We start from the raw sequence: 20863 nt of genomic DNA on the forward strand, positions 1-20863 counted from the left end.
GTTCCTCCATTAGAAATTTGGGTGGTATACTATTTGGTGCATACATGTTGATTAGTGATATTTCCTTATTATCTAAAGTCCCTTTTACCAAAATATAGTTACCTTCCCTATCCCTTTTAATCAGGTCTATTTTTGCTTTGGCATTGTCAGATATCATGATTGCAACTCTTGCATTCTTTCTATCAGTTGAGGCCCAGAAGGTCTTACTCCATCCTTTAATTCTGACTTTGTGAGTATCTACCTTATGCGTATTTCTTGAAGACAACATATGGTAGGGTTTTAGATTCTAATTCATTCTGCTATTCGTCTACGTTTTATGGGTGAGTTCATCCCATTCACATTCAAAGTTATGATTGTCACTTGTGGACTCCTTGACATTTTGATAACCTCCCCTAATTCTGATCTTTCTTCTTTACCTATAACTTTTAATCCAGTGATTTACTTTAAATCAGTCCCCCTAGTTCCCTCCCTTGATATGTTTCCCTCTCTAGCCCCTCCCTTTTTGTTCCCACCCCTTCCCCCCTCTCCTTCCCTCCTTTTTTGTGTTCCATCCTTCCCTACCCCCCTTGGTTTTCCCTTCTCCCTTACCCTGTTGGATAAGATAGAATTCAAGATCCCAATGGATGTGGATGCTCTTCTCTCTCAGAGTTGATTTCAATGAGAGTAAGGTTTAAGTGAAAACTCTCTTCCTCTCCTTCTTATAGGAGTTTTCTTCCCCTCCACTTCTCATGTGTATCTTTGTGTGAGAACGATTATTGTATTTATTTTTCCCCTTGTTTCTTGGACTATATTTTAGTACCATCAACGATTCCCCGCTCCCTTTTTCTTTCTATCCCCCTCTTTCTCCATATCATCTTGATTCCCCAGAATCTGGGTGGGAGGGTCCTAGGACCTTTCTTCTGTCTTCTCCTTAAACCTGGGTATTCTTGGATTCCCGCTTTTCAGGAGGGGTACCTTTTGAATTAAGTCCAGCAAGAGGGTTCCTTGGCTCTGTCTTATTGTTAAGTTTGATTTTTAGTCCTCTGGTAGCATTCAGTTTGTGATCGGTTAGGAAGGGTATTCACAGGTGTGAAATTCTAGGCAGCCATCTTCCATCTGCAGTGATTTTGAGATCAGGGATCTGGATCTTTGTTAAATCTAACACCTTCCCTGGCTCTAGCAAAGCCCTACACAGAACCTTTCTTTAAATCCAACTAAGGAGGGTTTAGACTAAGGATTTAATTAAGATCAGGGACTGAAGATTTGGGGAGTGTGGGAGGATTAGAGTAGGAAATTCACTCAGAAGGAATCTCTGGAAGGAGATATTTAGATCAGGTGTATTTATGTAGATTGACCTTAGTTTAGATTATCCTAAATCCTCCTTTCCCTTTCCCTTGTTTATTAAATATGACAAACTGTCCCTGTTATATAGTGGTCTGTGTTTATTATCTCAGGACAGGCTCAGTCTAGACTGGGCCTGTCAGCCCCAGATAGCCTTCCCAAAGTTTATTCTTCTGACATTGGTCCTACATCTAATCCCATCCTCAGAACCCTATCAATTATTTTACTATCTCTTGCAATGATTATCTTTACCATGCACATGAAGCTGGCTAGCACAGCATGTAGTGCAGTAGGCACAGAGTGAAAAAGATCTAAGTTTTCACATACTGTTTTAGACACTAAGTAGTTATATGAATTTGGATAAGTCACTTAAATCATCTGAGCCTCAGATTCTATATGACAGGGTTGGACTTATTGCATTTTGAGGTTCATTCATGCTTTAAATGGGCGATGTTATGGACATTAGTTGCAATAATAAGTCATACTTCTACAGGCATTTAAGATTTATAAAGAAAGCCCTTTCTTCACACTGTAAGATAGCTAATACAAGTAACTCTTTTTTTTTTTAATGAACCTGTGATTCCATCACTTTGGGGATCTCCTAGGGAAGAAATTGTCCTATCAAAATAGGTTTGCATCTTCTCTGAAATTTATCCTTGAATGCTCCCTGGGGTAGTAGGAGGTTCAATAATTTCCATAGGGTTACATAAGTCAGTATATGGTAGAGGAAGGACTTGAACTCATGCCTTTCTGATTCCAAGGCCATTCAACACATGGATAAAAAAAAAACACTGGCTCAAAGATGGGAAGCAGCTTGACCATGTTCATCCAAATAATAAGAATCAAATACAGAGCTACATTTTTCAGTTCTAGGAACCAACTTCTCTTTATTGCACAATGCTCTGTTTAGTAGGTAAGAATAATAGGCAGCTATGTAGAACAGTGCTGGATTTCAAGGTTGGGAGAAATGAAACCTCAGAAAGCTACTACTGGTCAAATCATTTAACCTCCCACCTCCTCAGTGTCTCTATTTATATAATAGCACTTATTGAGAAGATGCAATGTGATAACATATGCAAAACCATTTGTAAACCTTAAATTTATAGCTGTATCAATGTTATCTAGTATTATTAAACATGGTTTTAAATTCACTATATGCTCTTTTTGCAAACATTAAGTAATTTATTACTCTCATTTTATAGATAAGAAACTGAGGCTTTAGGCTTACAGAGGGGACTTAAATCACCAAGCATTTAGTAAGCTCTTACTATATGGGGGATAAGCACTGGGGATACAAGAAAAAGAGAGACACAAATAGAGATAGAGTCACACACACACAAACACACACACACACACACACACACACACACAAACAGACAGAGACAGAGACAGGAAGAGGGAGAGAGAGAAAGCTTTCCAAGGAGTTTACATTCTTTTGAATGAAGTGATATGCCTGTTGTCACACAGTGCAAAAAAGTAGAACTCTAATTCAGTTCTCCTCATTCTAATTCCTGCTCCTTTTCCACTGGCACCAAGCAGCCTCCCAATTTTGTGGTTTTTCATATACTGCCCTCTTTTGTTATTTAATTCCTGCATTAATCTGGTCTCCCTGCCTCAAAGTCCCAATTCATTTCAGGGTAAATGCTTCTTATGCATGTCCACAACTTCTAAACTTTGCTAAGCAAAGAGAAAGGGATGACAAAATACTTCTGGGATTGAGTTAGCACTTTAATGAAAACAGTTTGGATTCCATTCCAAAATGAATGTTCCATTATGGGCAATAAAGCACTTATGGCTTGTCAAGCCACCAGTCTGAAGTGCAAGAGGGTTTTATTCCTTTGCAGTCAGGATTCCCTTAAATGCAAGGCACAATGGCCCAGGTGTTGTTTACATAGACTTGGCCTCTTTATTTTTTTCAAAGCTTATAGAAATCTGTTTGAATAATGTGCTTTGTTTTCCATGTCCTTTGAGACAGAAATGAATCAAAAGAAATGAGCTGATTTGCTACTCTAAAGGGCAAGTGAATAGCATATAGTGGTAGTAAATAATGCACAACTGGGGAGAATAGAAATATTTAATTCAATTCATATTTATTGAATCCAGAGACTCTATGAGATTCATAGGCTCAATGGGACTGAGCAGCCTCTAAGAACATTATCTTATTCCAGTCTCTCAATGAACTTTTGATTTCAGTCTTAATCTTGCCTGATAGAAGGAGACACATTATCAGGTTAGGTCAGTATTTAAAAATTTGGTGAGACATTTAGGCATTGTAGATGTACTTGGAAGTATTACTTTAAAATTATCTATATAATTCATATCTAAGTTCTGTCTCTCCAAAACCTTGTCTAGTTATAATTGAAAGAAATATGTTTTGGGTGATTTCCTCAGACACTATCCAACACTCATAAAGTGTTTTTACAATTTGTCAAGCACTTAAACTACCTTATCTAATTTAAGTTCCTAAATAACCCAGTGAATTTAGTTTGGGGCAATTTTCCTTCTCATTTTATAAAAAGAGAGGTGTAACAAGATTCTTCAACTATAGTTATGAACTGATTAAGTGTTGAGAGCAAGATCCACATTCATGTCTTCCTCCCTCCAAACCTAGAACTCTATTAACTACATTGCTACTCAACACATTGATCTGAACTAAAGCTTAGAGGCAGCTAAGTGGTGCAGTTAGAGTATTGGACTTTATCAGGAAGAACTTAATAGGAATCCAGTCTCAGTTACTTACTAGGTATGTAAGTCACTTAATTGCTTCCTGATTCAGTTTCCCCATATGCAAAATGGGTATAATAATAGCATCTACTTTCCGGTATTATAATAGGTATAAAATGGGATGACATTAATATGATGCTTTTAAGAAATATTCTTTATTTTTACATTTTTGTTCTTTTCCAGATTTTCTTCCTCATTCCCACCTTTCCTCTGCCAAGTAAGAAGGCAAATAATATATCAGTTATACATGTGAAAGCATGCTAAACATATTTCTAAATTAGCCACATCACAAAAAATGCTTCTCATAATATAGTATTTTTATAGTCTACCTATTATTCCAGGTCCAGCTCAAATTCTAGTTTTTCTGGGAAACCTTCCCAGGTAAAAATGATTTTGCCGCCCATCTCTGAAATATTATATTTTTCCTCTACTATATACATTGGATACAGAGATAGTGTATATTACTGAAATGAAGGCAGTTCTTCAAGTCAAAAGCCCTGGGATTGATGCCTACTTATGATACAACTATATCTGTGGTCATGGGCAAATGGGGAGAACAAAACACATAGTTTTAATTTAACAATTGAATGAGAAAATGCATTTGAAGTGCTTTGAAAACCTTTAAAAAAGAAGTTGCGTTGTGGGAGCTAAAATAGCAGAGTAAAGATGATCCATGCACACATACAAAAAAAAAAGGAAAAGAAATCACTTCACAACAAAGGAAAGTTGGAGAAACATTTCTTACTGGGGTAAGAAGAGAGAGAAGCCCAGGAATCATAGCATCTGTGAGAATAGGCAGATCTTAGAAGTCCATGACTCTTCCAGAGGCAAAAAATGAATCAGATAGAGCCACTGTACCAGATAGGAAATCTACAAACTCTCATGTGGCAGCAGAGCCCTGGGGCTCTAGGGAATCAAAGAAAATGCACTAGAAGTACAATAAAGTAACCTGGTCACTGTAGCCATAGAGTATCTGGGGTGGTGGGGCTAAGACTTGGAACCTGCCCATCCCAGGTCAATTGGCAGGGGGAGGGCAACAGAGGTGTGAGAACTAGTTAAGCCCACAGAACAACAAGAGAACTGTTAGCACAGGGTGCTGAATATAGCTGGACAAAACAACTGCAAACTTCCACAGAGTAAGCCATCAGGGCCACTCCTTTGAGAAACACTGTGAGGAATAAGCATTGACAGTCCTACCTAATGTCTCAAAGAAGAGTATTCTGCAAGCTTGGAGCAGTACACCCTCTACCCCAGGAAAATAAGCAATTACAAAAAGATCAAAAGACAAAAACTTGACCTTAGAAATTCATTTTAGTGACAGGGAAAACCAAATTGTGAACTCAGGAGAGAACTACAATTGAATAAAGGAAATATGAGAAAGTGTGAAAGGATGTCAGGTCTCAAAAGAATCCCTGGGAGAACTTGAAAATAGGCTCAAAAAATAATAAGAGAATGAACAGAAAATCTCAACAGCTGGAGAAAAGGTGAGGGGGATCACTGAAGAAACAACTCTCTAAGGAATAGAATTGACCAAATGGAAATGAAGGGAAAAAACAAAACACTGAATAAAACAATTCTTTTTTCCCTTTTTAAAATTTAGAATATTTTTCCATGGTTACATGATTCATGATTCTCCCCCTTCCCACCCCTGCTCTTTCCTTCCCCCTCCAGGAGCTAACCAGCAATTCCACTAGGTTATACATGTTTCATTGTTCAAAACCTCTTCCCATGTTATTTATATTTGCAGCAGATTGATCTTTTAACATCAAATCCCTAATCATAATCATAATGAACTATAATTGATCATATGTTTTCCTTCTGCATTTATGTTCCCACAGTTCTTTCTCTGTATTTAGATAGCATTCTTTCTCATAAATTTCTCTGGATTGTACTGGGTCATTGCATTACTGATAGTAGAAAACTCTATTACATTTGATTGTGCCATGTATATCAGTCTCTTCGTACAATGTTCTCTTGGTTCTGCTCCTTTCACCCTGCATCAATTCTTGGAGGTCTTTCCAGTTCACATGGAATTCCCCCAGTTCATTTTTCCTTTAAGCTGTAAAAATTAAACTAGTATCTCTACTAAAAGTATTATATTTTTAGAGGTTTATTAAAGATTACTAGAAATCAAAGATACAAATCAATAAGCCACATTTCTAGGCCTGATAAGCCCATTCAATTTCATTTACTACATCCTGTGCTTAGAAGTGGAAGCAGAGAGCCCAAGTAGGCAGTACAGTCAGTTTAAATACATATTTTATTCTTGGCCCAGGTGGGGATCTCAGGTGATATTATAGGGCATTCTGGTAAGTGCCAAGTACTTCTGGTGATTGAAGTCTGGGGTTCAAATCTCCATTTTTACAAAGCATAATAATATTCCATCACTATCAGATACCACAATTTGTTCAGCCATTCTCCAATCAATGGACATCCCCTTATTTTCCATTTTTTTTTGCCACCACAAAGAACATGGCTATAAAATTTTTGTACAAGTCTTTTTTTTCCTTATTATCTTTTTGAGGTACAAACCCAGCAGTGGTATAGCAGGGTCAAAGGGCAGGCTTTCTTTTAAAGACTTTTGAGCAGAGTTCCAAATTGCCCTCCAGAATGGTTGGACCAATTCCCAACTCCACCAGCAGTGTATTAATTTCCCAGTTTTGCCACATCCCCTCCAAAATTTATCACTTTCCTTTGCTGCCATGTTGGGCAATCTTCCAGGTGTAATGGGGTACCTCAGAGTTGTTTTAATTTGTATTTCACTTTGAGAATATTTTTTCATTTGCTTATTGATAGCTTTGATTTCATCATGTGAAAACTGCCTATTCATTCATGTCCTTGACCACTTGTCAATTGGGGAATGGTTTGATTTTTTTTTTCTGTAAGTTTGCCTTAGTTCCTTACATATTTGGGAAATTAAACTTTGTCAGAGAGTTTTGTTATAAAAATGTTCTCCCAGCTTAATGCTTTTCTTCTAATTTTGGTTGCTTTGGTTTTGTTTGTACAAACCCTTTTTAATTTGATATAATCAAAGTCATTCATTTTACATTTTTCAGTGTTCTCTATCTCTTACTTGGCCACAAATTCCTTCCTTTCTCACAGATCTGACAGGTATACTATTCTATGTTCATCTAATTTACTTATGGTTTCACTTTTTATATTTAAGTCACTTACCCATTTTTGAATTGATCTTGGTATAGGGTATAATATGTTAATCTAAACCTAATCTCTCCCATACTGTTTTCCAATTTTCCCAGCAGGTTTTGTCAAATACTGAGTTCTTTAACCAAAAGCTGTAGTCTTTGGATTTACCAAACAATTGCTTAGGAAATTTATCACCAGTTTATTCCATTGATCCAACCTTCTGTCTCTTAGCCAGTACCATATTGTTTTGATGATGGCTGCTTTATAATACAGTTTAAGATCTTGTACTGCTAGGCACTCATCCTTCACTTTTTTTTTTCATTATTTCCCTTGGTATTCTTGATCTTTTCTTCTTCCTGATGAATTTTGTTACAATTTTTTCTAATTCTGTAAAAAGTTTTTTAGTAGTTTGATAGGCATGACTCTGAATAAATAAAACAAATCTTTATAGAGAATTATTAGCCAAATGGAAAAGGAAATATAAAAACTCAAGGGAGAAAATGACTCTATATAATTACAACTGGACAAATATAAGCTAATTAAATTATAAGAAAATAGAAAACAATATAGTAAAAAATGGAAAATCAAAGAAAATCTAAAATGTCTTGCTGGAAAAACTATCTGGAAAATGGATACATAAGAGATGATCTAAGAATCATCAGAATAACTAAAAGCCATGGTCAAAAAAGGGCCTTAAAACCATAATGCAAGAAATAATCAAGGTCAAATTTTCTAATATCCTTGAAAAAGAGGAGAAAATAGAAATAGAGGGTCCCCATAATAAAATTCTTCTGAACTATTGTAGCCAAATTCCAAACTCCCAGGCCAAGGAAAAATTACCAGAAGCTGACAGAAGGAAATAATTCAGAAATCAAGGAGCCACAGTGAGGATAACCTAAGACGCATAAGTTTCTCTATTAAAGGTCTATAAGACATGGAATATGACATTCTGAAATGCAAGGGATAAAAACTACAACCTAGAGTTACATACCCCCCCCCAAAATTGTGTATAATTCTCCAAAAAATTGCTATTTAATAAAATACAGGAATTTCAGACTTTCTTGACCAAAAAACCAGAGCTGAAAATAAAATTTGATGAGCAAATTTGACACTCAAGAGAAGCATAAAAAGGTAAAATGAAAATTTAAGGGGTTTTTATAATGTTGAACCAAGTAATTCATGCTTTGAAAGGTGATCATTGAAATAATTAAGATAGCTCTGATAACTTGAGAAAAGCAAGATACTTAAAATATGCAACATATCTAAAGTACTTAAGATATTAAAGAACTTTATCAGTATTAGAACAATTTAATGGAGTATGTATAGAAAGTCAGATGAAAGCTAAATAAGGTGTTTGGTATTAAAAAGGGGGCTTGCAAAAGGAACGATGAAGATAAGAAAAAAGGAGAGATAGAAAGGAGTTAACTACGTCTCATTGAGGCAAATATATAGCAAATACAGTGGAGAAGAAGATGGGGTGACTCTGATTGAGCATTACTCTCATCAAAACTAGCTCAAAATGGGAATAACACCCACACTCATTCAGCAAAAAGAAACTTACCTTACCCTTTGGGGAAGTAGGAGTATATGAAAAATCAGGGGTGGGAGGGATGAACAAAAAGGGAGGGTATAGGAGGATGTAATTATCAAAAACAAAACACTTGTGTACAAAGAAAGGGTAAAAGGAGAGAAAGTGAAGAATAAACAGAGGGCAAATAAGATGACGAGGAACACACACTTAGTAATCATAAGTATGAATGAAAATGGGACAAATTCATTCATTAAATGGAAAAGCATAGCAAAGTAGATTAAAAACCAGAATCCCAAAATATACTGTTGTAAAAATAGAATCAAATCCAGGACTCCAATCACCAGAATCCTTTGCTCCACTTTCCCAGAGTGCTTTGTAATCACACTGAATTCTCACCTGGGTGAGAACACAAATGATTATTTAAAGGAGTTCTCTGTCTACTGAGGGGACTTTTGGACTTCCATTTTGGAGCAGACACATCTCTTCCATGATGTGAGATTATCTTGTCTAGGCCTCTCTGGCCTAGGCATGTGTTTTTTATCCTGTATTTTCTTTAATCCTCAATCTTTAATAAACCTCATAAAAATATAATACTCCTTGCAGAGAGAAACTAATTTCTACCTGCCTCAGTTTCCTAAATTTTAATCTTTACACTGTCAAGAAGAAACATATTTCAAACAGGGAGACCCACACAGAGTAAAAGTAAGAAGTTGGGGCAGAATTTAGCCTCAGCTAAAGAATAAAAATAAATGAAGAAAAAAATCAGGGTTAGCAATCATAATATTAAATAAAGAAAAAAGTAAAAATCAATCTAATCAAAGGAGATAAGAAATTATATTGTGATAAAAGTCACAATATACAATGAAACAATGTCAATATTAAACACATATGTACTAAATGGCATTGCTTACAGATTCCTAAAGGAAAGTCACATCAGTTACAGGAGGAAATAGAGTAAAACATTCCTAGTTTGGGACCTCAAACTTCCCCTCTCAGAAGTAGACAAATTCAATAAAAAAAAAAGAAAGAAGATAAAAAGGTAAATAGAACTTTAGAAAAAAATGGAAATGAAGGTCTCTGGAGAAATTAAGTACATGTTACCTTCAAAAAAAATCAACAACCTAATTGGACAAAAATTTTTATATCCAAATGTAGAAAGGGAGAAATATTAAACAAGTACCCTTGGGACCCTTATGCAATGAAAATTATACTCAACAAAGGGCAGCAGAAATAAAGATTAAAAATTAATTAGACTGAACAATCATATCCCAAAGAATGGATGTGTCAAACAACAAACCACAAAAAAAATTAGCAATTTCATTGAGTAAAATGACAATGAGGAGAGACCATATCACAATTCATGGGATGTGGTGAAACAGTACTTAGAATGAAATTTATATGTCTTAGTGCATATATTAACAAAATAAAGAAAGAGCACATCAACGAATTGGGCATACAGTGAAAAAAAAACTAGATAAAGAAGAAATTAAAAATTCCCAATTAAATACCCAATTCAGGGGAGTAAATAATAAAATTAAAAGTAAGAAAACCTTGAAATAATAAATAAGATAGCAAGTTCTTTTTTATGGAGAAAAACAAATTAAATAGATAAACCATTAATTAACTTGATAAAAAAGAAAAACAAATATCTAGTATTAAAAATGAGAAAGGTGAAATCTTTGCATCAATGCTCATTTGGGAGATTGGTTTAAAGTTTTCTTTCTCTGTTTTATCCCTTCCTGGTTTAGGTATCAACATCATACTTGTTTTAGAAGAAAAAAGAAATTAAAGCATTATATGTCAATAAGTCTGAAAATCCAAGTGAAATAGAAAAATAGTTACAAAAATACAACTACCTGCTTGAACAAAAAGAGGAAATAAAATATTTAAACAATCCCATCATGGAAAAAGAAGTTTTAAAAAACCATCAAATAACTCCCTAAGTAAAAGGCTGCAAGGCCAGATGGAATCATAAGTGAATTTTTTTAAACATTTAAAGAACAACTAAATCTAATCTAATTAGAAAAATAGGGTAAGAGGGAATCCTTCTGTGGTTTTGATACCTAAACCTGGAAAAAGTAAAAGAAATAATATAGACCAATTTCTCTAATGAACATTGATGCAAAGATTTTAAATAAAATGTGAGTAGGACTATAAAAATTAAACTTAATAATAATACAACATGACCAGGTGGGTTTTGTACCAAAAATGTAGTGATGGTTCCATGTTAGAGAAACCATCAGCAAATTGTGCTAATAATACAGACAACAGAAGTTATCTAATAATTTCAATAGGTGCTGACAAAATATTTGACAAAACATAATGCTAATTCCTTATAAAAGCATAAGAAAACATTACATTAAAGGGAACCTCCAATAAAGTAACAAATGGCATCTATCTAAAACCATCAACAAGCATTATCTGTTATGTGGACAAAGTGATATTCTTCCCAGTAAAATCAGAGGCAAAGCAATGATGCCCATTATCACTATGATAAATTACTAGAAATGCTCACTATAGCAATAAGAGAAATTTAAGGAATATGAATTAGGCAATAAAGAAAAAAGTCATCACTATTTGAATACAATATGAAGGTATTCCTAGAGAAGACTAGAAAATCCACTCCCAAATTAATATAAATAATTTATAGCTTGAGTAAAGTCACTTAAATCTTCAACATTTTTATTTACCTCCAACAAAATTCAACAGCAAGGGATAGAAAAGTAATTCCATTCAAAATAACTCTAGACTTTATGAAATACCTGAATATACACCCAACAAAACAACTAGATGAATGCAATTACAAAATACTCCACATGAATCCAGACCTAAACAAATGAAAAAAAAAACCTTAATTGCTCATGGAGAAGCAGTTCAAATATAGTGAAAATAACAATCTTACCTAAATTAATTTACCTATTCAGTGCTATAACAATCAAAATATCCCAAATTATTTCATAGAACTATAAAACATTATAAAAAGTTAATCTAGAAGAATAAAATTCCAGTAATATCAAGTGAATAAATGAGAAAACTGAAGAAAGGAGGCCCGATTATACCAGATATTAAACTATACTATAAAGTGGAAATCATCAAAACAATCTGATACTTGTTAAGAAACAGAGTGATGTATTAGAGGAATAGAAGGTAATTGACTAATGGCAGTTAATGTCCATAGCAACTTAATATTTGATTAAACAAAAGATTCAAGCTTTTGGGATAAAAACTCACTATTTATAAAAACTACTAGGAAAAAGAGAAAGCAATAGGACAAAGATTATTCATCAACCAACATCTCATGACATATACTAAGTTTAAAAAATGGATATTTCATCTAGAAACAAAAGCTAATGCCATAAACAAATAAGAAGAACATGACAAAGTTTATGGATCAGATTTATGGGAAAGGGAAGAATTTATGAGCACACAACACAGAGAATATTATATACAATACATTGCATATCATATAACACAATATGTATAAAATATAAAGATGTATTTCTACATTAATATGAACATATTAAAATATTTTCATATTAAACACATATAGAATTTATTGTATATAAATATTTATTACATATTTATATATAATATTATTGATTACAAGGCATGAAAATTACATTATATATTTTATACTCCCCATTTTATATTTAAAGAAACTGAGGCTCAGAGAGGCAAGGTGATTTGCCAGTTTGTGTTTTCTTTTTTGTTGTTGTTTTCAATTCAAATAAAAGTAGCCAATTCACTAAATTTTGAGATGTAGGACCAAGATTTGAGATCTGTCTTGCTTTAAAATATATGAATTTGGTGGGTGGTCGGGTATAGATTAAGAGAGATTTTTGTGAATCAGAAGGAAAGCAGAATGCTGAGAAAATATTTTAAAGCAAATATCTCTATTTATACCAGGAATGCAAGGGTGGTTCAATATTATGAAAACCATACACATAAGTGACCATATCAACAAGCAAACTGAGAAAAATCACATGATTATCTCAATAGATACAGATAAAGCCTTTCACAAAATACAATACTCATTCCCATTGAAAACACTAGAAAGCATTGGAATAGAAGAATCTTTCATGAAAATAATAAACAGTATATCTAAAACCATCAGCAAACATCATCTGCAATGGGGATAAACGAGAAGCCTTCCCAATAAGATCAGGAGTGAAACAAGGATGTCCATTATCAATTCTATTATTTAACATTGTTCTAGAAACACTAGCAGTAGCAATTAGAGAAGAAAAAGAAATTGAAGGTATTAAAATAGGCAAGGAGAAGACCAAGCTATCACTCTTTGCAGATGATTTGCTCTACTTAAAGAATCCTAGAGAAAACTTAAAAGCTAGTGGAAATAATCAACAACTTTAGCAAAGTTGCAGAATACAAAATAAACCCACATAAGCCATCAGCATTTCTATATATTTACAACACAACTCAGCAGCAAAATTTAGAAAGAGAAATTCCATTTAAAATCACCCTAGACAAAATAAAATATTTAGGAATATATCTGCCAAGACAAACACAGGAACTATATGAACACAACTACAAAACACTCTTTACACAATTAAAACTAGATCTAAATGATTGGAAAAACATTGATTGCTCATGGGTAGGACGAGCTAACATAATAAAAATGACAATCCTACCCAAATCAAATTAATTTACTTATTTCATGCCATACCCATTGAACTACCAAAAAATTTTAATGAATTAGAAAAAAATAATAACAAATTTCATTTGGAAGAAAAAAGATCAAGGATATCCAGGGAAATAATGCAAAGGAAGGTGACCTTTCTGTCCCAAATCTCAAACTGTGCTATAAAACTGTGGTCATCATCAAAACAATTTGGTACTGGCTGAGACAGAAAGGAGTATCAGTGAAATAGACTAGGGGTAAGTGACCTCAGCAAGACAGTCTATGATAAGCCCAAAGATCCCAGCTTTTGGGAACAAAATTCACTATTTGATAAAAACAACTGGGAAAACTGGAATACAGTGTGGGAGTGTTGGATCAACACCTCACACCCCACACCAAGATAAACTCAGAATGGGTGAATGACTTGAACATAAAGAAGGAAACTATAAGTAAATTAAGTGAACAGAGAATAATATACATGTCAGATCTTTGGGAAAGGAAAGATTTTAAAATCAAGCAACTGTTAGAAAAAAATCACAAAATATAAAATGAATAATTTTGATTACATCAATTAAAACGTTTTTGCACAAGCAAAACCAATGCTACCAAAATTAGAAGGGGAGAAACAAATTGGGAATCAATATTCATAACAAAACCTCTGACAAAGGTCTAATTACTCAAACTTATAAAGAGCTAAATCAATTGTACAAAAAAATGAAAACATTGTCCAATTGATAAATGGGCAAGGGGCATGATTAGGCAATTTTCAGTTAAAGAAATCAAAACTATTAATAAGCACTTGACTAAGTGTTCTAAATCACTTATAATCAGAGAGATGCAAATCAAAACAACTCTGAGGTACCACATCACACTTATCAGATTGGCTAACATGACAACAATGGAAAGTAATGAAAGCTAGAGGGGATGGGGCAAAGTTTGGACATTTATACATTGCTGGTGGAGTTGTGAATTGATCCAACCATTCTATGCCCAAAGGGTGCTAAAAGACTGTCTGCTGGGTTTGTACCCCAAAGAGATAATAAGGAAAAAAGGCATGTACAAAAATATTCATAGCTGTGCTCTTTGTGGTGGCAAAAAATTGGAAAATGAGGGGATGCCCTTCAATTGGGGAATGGCTGAACAGATTGTGGTATATGTTGATGATGGAATACTATTATGCTCAAAGGAATAATAAACTGGAGGAATTCCATGGGAACTGGAACAACCTCCAGGAATTGATACATAATGAGAGGAGCAGAACTAGGAGAACATTGTACACAGAGACTGATATACTGTTGTAGGATCAAATGTAATGGACTCCTCCATTGTGGTAATGCAGTGATCCTGAACAGCTTGGGGGGATGTATGAGAAAGAACTCTATCCACATTCAGAGGAAAAACTGTGGAAATTGAATACCAAAGAAAAACAACTGTTTGATTACATGGGTCAAAGGAGATATGATGGGAGATGTAGACTCCAAATGATCACCCTAATGCAAACACCAACAACATGGAAATATCAAGGACACATATGATACCCAATGAAATTGTGCATCAGCTATGGGAAGGGTAGGGCGAGGGAAGGGAGTGTGACCGAGACTGGTAAGTGTCTGAGATTAGATTTAGCCCAGGAAATTGAGTCTTTCTGACATCAGATTCAGCACTCTACCATTCCAATTAGCTGTCCTTAAAACACAATAGGAAGCTATAAAACACTGCATACTCTTTAACCCAACAATACTACTAATATATTTGAATACCAAAAAGATTTTTTAAAAGGGAAAAAGGCTTTATAGGTACAAAAATATTTAGAGTAGCACTTTTTAGTGGTGAGAAAGGAGTGGGTATTAAGCTGCCCAACATTTGGAGAATAGCTGAACAAATTTTGACATATGATTGTGATGGAAATCAATTGTAATATAAGAAATGATGAAGAGGATGGTTTCAGAAATACCTCTGATGATTTATGGCAACTGATGCAAAGCAAAATGAGTAGAAGCAAGAAAAAATACCATACATAGTGGTGACAATACTGTATGATGATCAACTATGAATGACTAAGCTAATCTTAACAACATAGTGATCTAAGATAATTCCAAAGGATTCAATGAAAAATGCTATCCACCTCGAAAGGAAGAACTGATGTAATCTGAACACAGATCTAAAAATACTTTTTCTTTAACTTTATTTTTCTTGTCTTTTTGGCAGCATGGCAAATATGGAAATATGTTTTGCATGACAGTATCTTGGTGATTTAAATCAAATTGCTTGCCCTCTCAAAGAGGAAGAGGGAGGAGAAGGAATAGAAAAAATGGAAATCAACAATTTTTAAAAAAGAAATGTAAAAATTTTTTTACACACAATTATAAAAAAATTAAATTTAAGAATTATAGATTCACTTGAGAGAGAGAGAGAGAGAGAGAGAGAGACTATAACAGACAATTAACTCTCCATTCTAATGCTCTCTTTGTTTTATGTCTGAGTGTGCAGGGGCAAAAAGAAATGCAATTCCCTTTGATAATTTAAATGAGTTTACCCAGTTTGGGTCCAGACAAAGAGTTCATTAAGTTTTGTGATTGGAAAAGGAGCTGTGAGACTCTTGACAAGTGTTAGTGTAATTCACAGCATACCAGTAGTTAAGACAGAGATTTAAACTACATAATTATCACTGAAGAGGAAGGATGAAGAAATACAGAAACTGGACTAATTATTTCCATAAATCTAGTCCTAAAAGTGTCATCCCGGAATCTCAGGCCAAACAATACTTGAGCCACAATCTCCACTATATTAAGACCATTCATTGACCAGTGATGCTGTAGCTTCTATTTGAAGATATCTAGTGAAGGAAAATCCAGCACTTTCCAAGGCAGTTCTAATTGTCAGAATATATTTTCCTTGCATAAAATAGAAATCAACCTGTACATTGTGGAAGAGCTAAATAAATTATGGCAAATGAATATAATGGAATATGATTGTGTCATTAGAAATGATTAAAGGAAAGATTTTCAGAGAAATCTAAAAAGTCATATTTGAACAAATTTAGAGTGAAATGAGAATAACCAACCAATTTATTTAAAAAATAACATTGCACTTCTGGGTAAGCATGTTGGCCAGCTAAATGTGGTTTACTCACTCTCCCTGACACACCGACATACACCAGTAAGGATCACCCCAAAAGACCTTAAAAATCTACATCAGAGGAGTGGAGGAGCTATAGAGAGGGGACCAGCAGTGAAGGTGTGTGGGGTCGAGGCTTTACCAGCCTATAACAGGGGGAAAGGGCTTCCAACCAAACGCAGACGTGAGTGGATCCAGCCTGCCCCACCCCAACCTATAGGGCCAGAGCCAGGGCCAGCGTAGGCCAAAACAAATGAGCAAGGGGTGCCTCTCAAGCAAGGAGAGGGCACTTCTGTGCCCTTGTGAGTTGACTAGGACAGCAGGGGGACCCCCCCAAGGCAGCTAGGCAGAAAAATTAAAGATGTGAGAGAGAGCAGACTTCAGGTGCCCAGAGCCAGCATGCCCCTTGGAGCCAGGGAGTGAGACAGGAGTCCCTCTGGAATAAACAGGGAGCATATTTTTGGGGTCCTTTGGAATTAACCAGGTCTGCTGGGAACTCACCCCCAAAAGTAACTAAACTGGAAAACCAGGTGGGCAAGAGAGAGCAGACACTGAGCACCCCCTGGAGGAAGGAATCAAAAAAAGCCCCAAAGGACTGAGGAAAACTGAGAGCCAGCTCATTAACTCCATACACAAAAGAATCCTGCTCATCAGACTCTGATTTCATACGAAAGAGGGAACTGAAAACATCCAGAAAAAAATGGCTAACTGTGCACAGGAGCCTCAAAATTCCAGCAAGAAATTAAAAAAAAGACTGTCACCCTCAAAACTTTTTATGGAGAAAAAACACAAGCTACAGAGGAAATACTGGAAGGAAGTCAAATGAAGGCAAAAACGAAAAAAAAAATGAAAATTGTCCACAAGGCCTGGAAGAGTCTCAAATGGAACTTATTATCAGAAAGATGGAAGCCCTCTGGAAAGAGAAGTGGGAAATGGTTCAAAAAGAAAACCAACAAAACCAAGAAATTACAGATGAATGCCAAAAGATCAAAGCAGAAAATCAAGCCTTAAGGACCAGAATTGAGGAACTGGAAACCGATGATCTTGCAAAAGAACAATAATTAATAAAGCAAAGCCAAACTATTAATGAATTAGAAGAAAACATAAAATATCTCAATGACAATGTGACAGACCTGGAAAACAGAGGAAGGAGAGACCATCTGAGAATCATTGGTCTACCAGAAAAGCCAGAAATAAAAAGTAATCTTGATATAATAATACAAGATACCATCCAAGAAAACTGCCTGGAGATTCTAGATCAAGGAGGCAATATAGGCATTGAAAGAGTGCACAGAACACCCTATACACTAAATCCCAAAATGACAACTCACAGGAATGTAATTGACAAATTCCAACACTTTCAAGCAAAAGAAAAAATCTTACAAGAAGCCAGAAAAAGATTATTTAGATATAAAGGAAAGCCAATCAGGGTCACACAAGACCTTGTAATTTCCACACTTAAAAACTGTAAGGCATGGAACATGATATTTATAAAGGCAAGAGAGCTGGGTCTTCAACAAAGAATCAGCTATCCATCAAAACTGAATATATACTTCCAGGGGAAAGTATGGGCATTCAATAAAGTAGAAGATTTCCAAGTATTTATAAAGAAAAGACCTGAGCTCTATTGAAAGTTTGACATCCAAACACAAAGACAAAAAGAAACATAAAATGATAAATATGAAGGAAAGAGAAAAGGAGAAAAATTGAAGGAGGAAATAGACAGTAAAACCATATTAGTAGGAGACCTAAACCAACCACTATCAAATTTAGATAAATCAAATAAAAAATAAATAAGAAAGAGGTAAAAGATGTGAATGAAATCTTAGAAAAATTAGAATTAATAGACATTTGGAAAAAAAATAAATTGGGACAAAAAAGGAATATACCTTCTTCTCAGCACCACATGGCACATTCACAAAGATTGATGATATACTAGGTCACAGAAACATGGCATACAAATGCAGAAAAGCAGACAAAATGAATTCAACCTTTTCAGATCATAATGCAATGAAAGTAATGATCAGTAAGTGTACATTGAGAGCCAAATCAAAAATTAATTGAAAATTAAATAATATGATACTCCAAAATTAGTTAGTTAGAGAAAAAATCATAGAAACAATTAATAATTTCATTGAGGAAAATGACAATGGTGAGACATCCTTTCAAAATCTATGGGATGCAGCCAAAGCAATACTCAGATGAAAATTCATATCCCTGAGTGCATATATTAACAAATTGGGGAGGGCAGAGATCATTGAATTGGAAATGCAAATTAAAAAACTTGAAAGTGAACATATTAAAAACCCCCAGATGAAAATGTAACCAGAAATCCTAAAAACTAAGGGAGAAATTAATAAAATCAAAAGTGATAGAACTATTGAACTAATAAATAAGTCTAAAAGCTGGTACTTTAAAAAAACAAACAAAATAGACAAATACTTGTCAATGTAATTTTAAAAATGAAAGAAGAAAAGCAAATTACAGCATCAAAGATGAAAAGGGCGACTTCACCTCCAAAGAAGAATAGAGAAGACCCCAGCTTCTGGGACAAAAACCCACTATTTGACAAAAACTACTGGGAAAACTGGAAGACAGTGTGGGAGAGATTAGGTTTGGATCAACACACAATCTACACTAAGATATATTTGGAAAGGGTGAATGACTTGAACATAAAGAAGGAAACTATAAGTAAATTAGGGGGATACAGAATAGTATACATGTCAGACCTGTGGGTAGGGAAAGACTTTAAAACCAAGCAAGACATAAAAGAGTCACAAAATGTAAAATAAACAATTTTGATTACATCAAATTAAAAAGGTTTTGTACAAACAAAACCAATGTAACCAAAATGAGAATGGAAGCAACAAATTGGGAAACAATTTTCATAACAAAAAAACTCTTAAACAGGTCTAATCACTCAAATTTATAAAGATCTAATTCAATTGTATAAAAAATCAAGCCATTCTCCAATTGATAAATGGGCAAGTGACATGAACAGGCAGTTTTCAGTCAAAGAAATAAAAACTATCAATAAGCACATGAAAAAGTGCTCTAAATCTCTTATAATCAGAGAGATGCAAATCAAAACAATTCAGAGTTATCACCTCACACCTAGCAGATTGGCCAACACATTAGCAAAGAAAAGCAATGAATGCTGGGGGATGTGGCAATGTTGGGACATTGATTCATTGCTGGTGGAGTTGTGAATTGATTCAACCATTCTGGAGGGCAATTTGGAACTATGCCCAAAGGGTGATAAAAGACTGCCTGCCCTTTGAGTCAGCCATAGCACTGCTGGATTTGTACCCCAAAGGGATAATAAGGAAAAAGACTTGTACAAGAATATCCATAGCTGCGCTCTTTATGGTGGCAAAAAATTGTAAAATGCGGGGATGCCCTTCAATTGGGGAATGGCTGAACAAATTGTGGTATATGTTGGTGATGGAATAGTATTGTGCTATAAGGAATAACAAAGTGGAGGAATTCCCTGTGAACTGGAACAACCTCCAGGAAGTGATGCAGAGTTAGAGGAGCAGAACCAGGAAAACATTGTACACAGAGACTGATACACTGCGGTACAATCGAACATCATTATGTGTACTTCTCCAACAATTTCAAGACAATGTCCCTGAACAATCTGTAGGGATCAAGGAGAATAAACACTATCCACAAGCAGAGGACAAATTGAGGGAGTAAAATCACTGATGAAAAGCAACTGCTGGACTACAGGGGTTGAGGGGACATGACTGAGGACAGATGCTAAATGAACACCCTAATGCAAATACCAACAAAATGGAAATGGGTTCAAATCAATGACACATGTGATACCCAGTGGAATCACTCACCGGCTATGGGTGGCGTGGAGGGAGGGGGGGAGGAAAAGAAAATCATCTTTGTTTCCAAGGAATAATGTTTTGAAATGAACAAATAAAATAATGTTTAATAATTAAAAAAAAAAAAACATTGAAAGGAAAAATTGAAAAGCCTTTAAATTCTATTAATGCAATATTCCATAACTATTTTAGAGAACTGATAATGAAACCTGATACTTTTCTTATGATGAAGAGATAACAGATTCAGGGTCCAGAATATGGAATACATTTTTTGAAATGAACAAAATAGGAATTTGTTTTGCTTGACAATATGCATTTAGTAAACTTTTTTCTAATTCATCGTTTTCTGAGGGGTAGTCTGGTAGGGAGAGAAAATGTATTTTTTATTAAGGGAAAATAATTTAATATTGATTGTGTGAGACCCAACCCACTGTATTACCTTCTAGCCATCATATACTCCTAAAGATTTAGAGTTGTGTTACTCATATGGAGAAGAAAAGGCTACAAAGATGTCAACCCAAAATGTCCTGAGGCTTTGTTTTTATTTTTGTT

The sequence above is a fragment of the Monodelphis domestica genome, chromosome 1, assembly GCF_027887165.1.
Source record: "Monodelphis domestica isolate mMonDom1 chromosome 1, mMonDom1.pri, whole genome shotgun sequence".
NCBI lineage: Eukaryota > Metazoa > Chordata > Mammalia > Didelphimorphia > Didelphidae > Monodelphis > Monodelphis domestica.